At 34.5% G+C, this 8,087-nt stretch overlaps 1 non-coding gene across 1 annotated transcript; it reads right to left on the reverse strand.

Moving 5' to 3' along the window:
- Window positions 1-229: 229 nt before the first annotated feature.
- LOC116092754 lies at window positions 230-373 on the reverse strand. Its single transcript, XR_004119467.1, has one exon. It is a non-coding gene; the product is annotated as a small nucleolar RNA SNORA48 (small nucleolar RNA).
- Window positions 374-8,087: the final 7,714 nt, after the last annotated feature.

Raw genomic sequence — 8,087 nt, forward strand, 5'->3', positions numbered from 1 at the left:
AAAGCATTTCAAGTTTTGATAAAGTCTAATTTATTATTTTATAAAAATAATGGTTTTAATATCATATTTAAATGCTCTTTGGAAAATTAAAGTCATGTATATTTTTCTAATTTCTTCCTAGAAATTTAAAAAATTTTTATTTTCCACTAAACTCATTAGGTTTTCAGTATTTTGTATAAGTTTTGAGTACATATAGCAATATTATCTGTTAGTTCCCTGTACCACTTTCTTATGTGCACCAGTCATGAAACAGCCTTGGCCACCAAGCCAGACATCAAGCTAGGATGAAGAAAGAAGTGCCATCTGCTCTTTCCTTGACTGATATGAGAACAACACCCCCACCAAAGTGTCTCTTTGTCCATTGTTGGGGAGATAGGGCAGAAGAGCTTTTAAAGAGTATTTTCTTCTTTGTTACACTGCGATTTTGTAAAACATCAGCAACAACAAAACAACAAGTCTCAGTTGCTCATATTTATGTTAGTATGGTTTGATCTGTCCCACTGATCCATATGTATCATCACAGAAGCCTCGTTAGCAGAAATACACACAAAATATATATTCTTCTTTAATTTTGCCTTATACTGAAACACTAAAACCTTCTTTTACATTTTTTCTATACATTGTTCTCTTGTTGCATCTCCTTGTTTAATTTCTCCATGCCCACATTAATTCTCAAGGTTAGCCTGCACTCCAACATGCACAGAGTAAAACCTGAACTAGAGAAGCCATTTTTTACTTCAGAGCATGAGTAGGAATGCATTGAACAGATCTTCAATCAGTGGTAGGGCCATATGGTGTGGGGCAGGAGGGGAGTGAAGGCAAGTTGTCAATGCGTGGGATGTGAAAAGAAGTAGGTGTCCTTCAGTATGTGCAATATGGACAAGCACAGGGATGGTCCTAGGCTGAAATGTGTTACTCCTGCTGCATCTGCCTTCTTCTGTAACTGATCTACAAAAGCAATTTCATAGTAGGTATGGACATAAGATATGTAGCACAATAGTATCTTAGACAAAGGCACTAAGTATCCATTTTTTCTCATGTAAAAATGATCCATGAAATAGAAAAGCTGTGTATGTTTTTAAATGATGCTTTTCCACAGCCATGGCAAGCAGACTGCAGAGCCAAATTCCTTCTGTTCTGCTGATGAATGTTCCTTTAAAGGGATTTTGTTCCCAGATGGACATTCTATCTCTTCATCTACCCCTCTAAAGGAATAACACTTACTGCTGTTTTGTTGCTGTTTTTTTTTTCCCTAGCTCATTATATTTAGCAGAATTTTACAGTTCCTCACACTGGGGAAGTAACGCTGAGTCGAGCTACGGCAGTTCCACCCCATTCATGTCCTAAGAGTTGCTTCAATTTTTCTAAATAATCTTAAAACTATTTGAAAATCAGTTAGTAATAGCTTTCCTTTTATTAGGAAATATTTTCTAATAGCCTATAAAGAGACATCACATATACACCATCTTTTTATTTATTTTTATGCATCTTTATGTATATTTCTCTCAAATAAATGGTGAGTTCCAAAAGTCAAGTTTTTTCCAATTTTATTTATTGCCCAGAACTCACTTTGATAAAATAGTATATATTTATTTGACCCATAGATTGCAATTATAATGTCATGATCATAGTACTTATAATACATCCATATTTTCATTGAACTATATACAAAAACTTTCTTATATATATAAAATGGGTAGGTAAACAAAATCATATCCAAGTTCTATTTTCAGCTTGGAACATTTCAAGAGAATATCATACTGACAGCACTGGGGCCAAACATATCTCTGTGTTCCACAAATTCTCAAAGCATCAGAAGCCCTCTGAACATTTGGAGCAACCCACCAAATCTTGATAACATAGAGTCTAACTTGTCAAGTAGGAAGTCCAAACAATGGTCCTTGAATTGTCTCTTAGGAATTAAAACAATCTATGCAGAAAGAACTATAGTTGTGTTAGTATCATACTTCATCACCTTAAAGCTCAATACAGATATTTCAAAAGATGCAGTTTATAGTCACAAGAAATTGCTACAAAAGATACTCTAAATAATTAGATAAAATATCAAACCATATCACAAGCAAGTAGACCATTTAGAGTTTATAGTAGAAAAAATATTTCTCTCTTGAAACCATGTTTAGGATAAGTCACCATTAAAATAGGAACCTTAACAATTCAGATGTTCTCCACAGTGGAGCAATGTTCATGGAGCAGCTGATGGTATAATGACAAAAGATAGTTTGTTGCTGTCATATATCTGAGAGCTGAGAAGACACTTTTCACTTTACAAACACTGTTGTCTAGAACTACTCTATGCCTCTACTTATCAACAAGGGTTGTATTTGGTATATTTTATAGTCTATGGCATATTGTTTTTTGAATACCATATATATTATAATTAAGAGGAAAATCACTGTCAATACAAAGGACTAGGTATATGGCTCATATATAATTCACATTCATGAAGTCGAGTATTTATCATTACAACAAAAAAAGGAAAAAGAAAAAGAAACCAGTAAAAATGAAAAAAAAACTAGAAGAAAGAAAGAAAAAAGACAGAAAAAGGAAGGCTGGAAAGAAGGAAAGAAAAAAGATGGAAGGAAGGAAGGAGTCACAAACAACATATTACTAATGTAGAAGTGTTTTGAAAATTTTTTCAATAATCAACCTTAAACTTGACTAAAAATTAATATAACTGGCAAACCATTATTTCTACTTACTTCTGTGGCATTCATACATTAAATACTTTTCTGAATATTAATATTGTGGGAATAAGCTAAAATCAAGAAACTGATTGTGCTCAAGCAACTGAAGTAAGCCCAAATGGTTTTCTAGGTACTAATAAATTTGTAAGTAGCTACTTTCAGAACAACACAAAATCCTTGTGTTAAATTGTATTAGTCAAGGTTGATAAAATGGTTGTCTGTTATTGTTGCAGTTTGTTTTCTTGCTTTGTGTTTTATATTTTAAAACATAGAGTAAGGCAATTTTATTTTCTATTGTTTATTTTTTAGTTGTATAAATGTGATACTTTATAATAAAATGAAATTAATGGTATATTATTATAGAAAATTAAAAGAACAATGAATATTCAAGACTTTCCTCAGCAGAAAAGAAGTATAAAGAAGTATAAAATGAAATAAATATTTACATATTTTGTATTAAATATTTGTATCACATATTATAAATAATAGTATAAATCTAACTATTAAATATAAAATTAATTGATATACCCTAAAATAGATATACATCATGTATATACTTCATATAAAATTTAGCATAATATATTCATAGAAATTTAAAATTTTTATATGGAAACAAAATATTTTAAAGGATAGTATTATTTTTGTTATACTTTTTGATATCAATATTTTGCAAGTTTTGTTTAAGATCCACGATATATTTAACAGTGAAAGATGTATGTAGTCCGGGTTAGTATTAGTCATCATAATGAAAAATTTTGGTTTTTCTGGAGTTTAGCTTCTTGAGATCTTTATACATTTTGGATATTAGCTCTATATCTGACGTGGGGTTAGCGAAGATTTTTACCATTCTGTGGGTGGCCAATTTGTCCTATTGACTACCTTTTGTCTTATAAAAGCTTTTCACTTTCATGAAGTCTCATTTATCAATTCTTTTTTTAAAGATTTCTTTTATTTATTTTACGTATATGAGTACACTGTCGCTGTTTTTGATACATCAGAAGAGGGCATTGTATCCCATTACAGATGGTTGTGAGCCACCATGTGGTTGCTGGGAATTGAGTTCAGGACCTCTAGAAGAGCAGTCGGTGCTCTTAATCACTGAGTCATTTCTCCAGCCCTCATTTACCAATTCTTGATAGTAGACCTGTGCCATTGATGTTCTGTTCGAGAAATTTCCCCTTTTCAATGAGCTTGAGGTCCTTTCCCACTTTGTCTTCTACTTAGTTCAGTGTATCTGGTTTTAGTTTGAGGTCCTTGATCCACTTGGACTTGAGCTATATGCATAGTAATAAATATGGATCTAGTTTCATTTTTCTACACACAGACTGTGAGTTAGACTAGTATTTATTGAAGATGCTTTCTTTTTCTCATTACAAGTTTTTGGCTTCTTTGTCAAAGATCAATCCCATAAGTGGGTGGACCTGATTCTAGGTCTTCAGTTCTATTACACTGCTTGACCTATCTGTCTCTGTACAAGTAACATGGAGGTTTTACCACTATTTACTGCTTTGTAGTACAATATGAGGTCAGAGGTGGTGATTTCCCCAGAAGTTCTTTTATTGTTAAGAATTGTTTTTGATATCCTGATTTGTTTATTTTTCCATATGAAATTGAGAACTGTTCTTTCCATGTCTGTGAAGAACTGTGTTGAAATCTTGATGTAGATTGTTTTTGGTAGGATGGATATTTTTACTATGTTAATTCTACCTATCTATGAGCATGGGAGATCTTTCCATCTTCTGAAATCTTCTTTGATTATGTTTTTTTCAGGAATTTGAAGTTCTTGTCACAGATCTTTCACTTGCTTAGTAAGATTTACATCAAGATATTTTATACTACCTGGATATTGGTAAGGGTGTTGTTTCCCTAATTTCCTTCTCAGCATGTTTATCACTTCTATAATGGAAGGCTACCGATTTATTTAATTTTATATCCAGCTACTTTGCTGAGCTTGTTTATCAGCTTTAGAAGTTCTTTGGCAGATTGTTTGAGGTTTCTTATATATACTATCATACATCTGCAAATAGTGATACTTTAATTTTTTCTTTTCCAATTGTATCCCTTTCACCTCCATTTGTTGTCTAATTACTCTAGCTAAAACTTCAAGTACTATATTGAATAAATAGAGAGAGAGAGTGGACAACCTTGTCTTGTCTCTGATTTTAGGGGGATTGCTTCAAGTATCTCTCCATTTAATTTGATATTGGCTGTTGTTTTGCTGTATATTGCTTAGGTAAGGATCTTGGATTACTGATCTCTCCAATACTTTAAACATGAAGGGTTGTTGTACTTGGGGGTAGAGAACTAATAGAGAACTCACTGCAGAGGAATCTTGAATGGTGGAGAGGCACGTAAATGTTCAAAGTTCTTAGTCATCAGGGAAATGAAAATCAAAATGACTCTGAGATTCTACCCTACACCAATCAGAATGGCTAAGATCAAAAACTCAGGTAATGTAGGGAAAGAGGAGCACTCCTCCATTGCTGGTGGTTATTGCAAATTATACAACCACTCTACAAATCAATCTGGAATTTCCTCAGAAATATCATCCTGAGTGAGGTAACTCAGACTCACTAAAAAGTGGATATTAGCCAAAATAGTACAGACTACCCAGGATACAATCCACAGAAATCAAGAAGGTTAACAAGCAGAAGGGCCCAAGTGAAAATGCCTCAGTAATACTTGGGAAGGACAATAAAGCAATCAAGTGAGGCAGAGGGATGGAGGGACCTGAGTGGGAAGGGAACAGGGAGCAGGAGGGGGGAACATGATCAGGTATGGGATAACAGGAGTGAATCCCTGAAGACCAGCAGAAAGAATGGAGACAGATAACTTCTGGAGGTAGGAGGTGAGGGAATCCTCTAGAATATACCAGTACCAGAGACCTGGGAGGTAAGAGACTCCCAGGAATCAAAGGGAGAGACCTTAGATGAAATGGTATATACTCAGTAATAAGTGTATATTAGTGAAAGAGTACAGAATACCTAGGATACAGCCAACAGAATTTTGAAACCTTAACAAGCAGAAATGCCACAAGAAGATACTTCAATTCTATTTAGTAGGGGGAAGAAAATAATCATAGGAGGCAGAGGGAGGGAAGGACTTGTGTGGAAGAGGGGAAGGGTAGAGGTAGGGGAAAAGAAGAACAAGATTAACTAAGGGGTGGGGTGACAGGCCAGAGGGCCAGCAAAATAAATGGAAATATGCAGCCTCAGAAAGTGGGAGGTAGGGAGACCCTCTAGAAAGTATCAGAGCCCTGGGAGGTGACTCCAGGACTCAGTGGGAGTGACCTTAGATGAAGTGCCCAACAGGGGAGAGAAGGAACTTGAAGAGTCCACCTCCAGTAGATAGACGTGGCCTCAAAAGGAGGGATTGTGCTACCAACACACAGTCAAAATTTCTGATTGAGATGTGTTCTGGTCTAAAATAGCTGCAGGAATGAAAATGGAAAAGAGACTGAAGGAAATGCTGTCCAGTGTCTGGCCCAGCTGGATTTCCGTGTCTTGGAGAGACACCAAGGCCTTTTAGCATTTCTGATATTACTAATGCAATAATATGCTTATAGACAGGAGTCTAGTATAGCTGTCCTCTGAGAGACACAACCAGCAATTGACTGAGACAGATGCAGATACTTAGACCCAATCATTGAACTGAAGTCAGGGACCCCTATAGTTGAATTAGGGAAGAAGAGAAGAAGCAGGTGAGGAGGTCAACCCCATAGAAAGACCAGCAGTCTCAACTCCCTGGACCCCTGGGGAGCTCCCAGACCCTGAACCAGCAATCACACAGCATACATGAGCTGGCCTGAGGCTTCCAACACATATATAGTAGTAGACTGCCTGGTCTGACTTCAATGGAAGAAAATGTGCTTTGAGAGACTTGTGGCCCCAGGGTGGAGGAGGGCCTGGTGGTGGGATAGCACCCTCTTGGAGACAAGGGGAGAAGGATTGGGGTGATGAATTGTGGGAGGGAGTATTGGGAGGGGGCAATGGCTGAATTGTAAATAAACAAATAAATTTTTAAAAAGAGAAAAAAATTTAACTAGATTATCATTCACACAATCAGACTTGTTATCTTTCTTTAATACTTTGCTTCCCACATGTTGGTGCATTTCAGAGTCACTTTCCATACAGTTAGGTACATATTGCTAATCTTTCTCTTAGTATTTCTGAATCTGTTGATGCAGACAGCTGGCACACTTGTATTGTATTGGTCATTAAGTGACCAAGTGACTGACTGGTCTGATTGGAGGAATGTATAGGAATAATTCCATAATATGTATTGAAATAATCATTTTAACTTCTCATGTTGGTCAGATCTTAAGATATTATATTAGAGAAGATGTGGTGTTTCTGTACTTAATCTCAGCAACAATCAGACCTGCCTGCTCAATTGCGACAGGTACTAAGCTGTATTTTAATGAATGGGAAAAGTATTTACTTTATTCCCTGATGTCATGGTAACATTTAGTAATAAATTTTAAAATTATAATTTTTCATTTTCCCACATGAATTGCATTCTTTCCTACTTTAAGCCACTTGTAATTCCTTGGGTTTTTGCAAGGAATTATTTAAAACTCACAGAAATTTTACTTGTATGAAAATATGTCTGAAAATAAGATTATTTCACATCGCTCCTCCACTTAGGATGTGAAATATATCATTATATCAGAGGATATAAGAAAGAACATTTCTTTATTCTTTTATATTATTTTGACTTAGTTCACTGAGAAGCAACCTATTATAAGATAACAAGATGCTAAAAGTTCTCTAAGGTTTGTGAAATGATTTCCTCAAAAAATTCCATTTTAAAGAAAAATGGCACACAAGAGGAAGGAGTTAAAGTTGATGGAGAATCCACAAAAATCTCAATATATTTCCTAGATGGTACTCAGTTTGAAGATACTTATAGTCCTTTTATTTACCGATTGATTGATTGATTGATTGATTGATTGACTGATGGTTTGATTTAGTGTTACATAGTGAGAATAGTTCCCTTTTAGTACTTAGAATCAGGCTGCCTGAGAACATGAAGTACCATGGCAAATAAGCACTTTATTCTTCTAAGGTTGAAGTACATACATATAAACAAGTCAGGCATGTATATATGTATCGATCTATGCAAATGTGTATCCATGTCTATCTATCTATCTATCTATCATCTATTTTTCAATATCATTTTAATAGGATAATCAGTAATATATAATTTTAGCCAATGTTACCATTAAATATTAATAAATGTTAAATAATAAAATTAAAATTAATAAATATAATCAGCATGTGTATGTACCTATTTTGTTTTCCTTTTTTATTTTTTATTATTTTTTTTATTTTAGATATTTTCTTTATTTACATGCGAATTTCTCCATTCCCAGTTTCCCCT

The sequence above is a fragment of the Mastomys coucha genome, unplaced genomic scaffold, assembly GCF_008632895.1.
Source record: "Mastomys coucha isolate ucsf_1 unplaced genomic scaffold, UCSF_Mcou_1 pScaffold15, whole genome shotgun sequence".
NCBI lineage: Eukaryota > Metazoa > Chordata > Mammalia > Rodentia > Muridae > Mastomys > Mastomys coucha.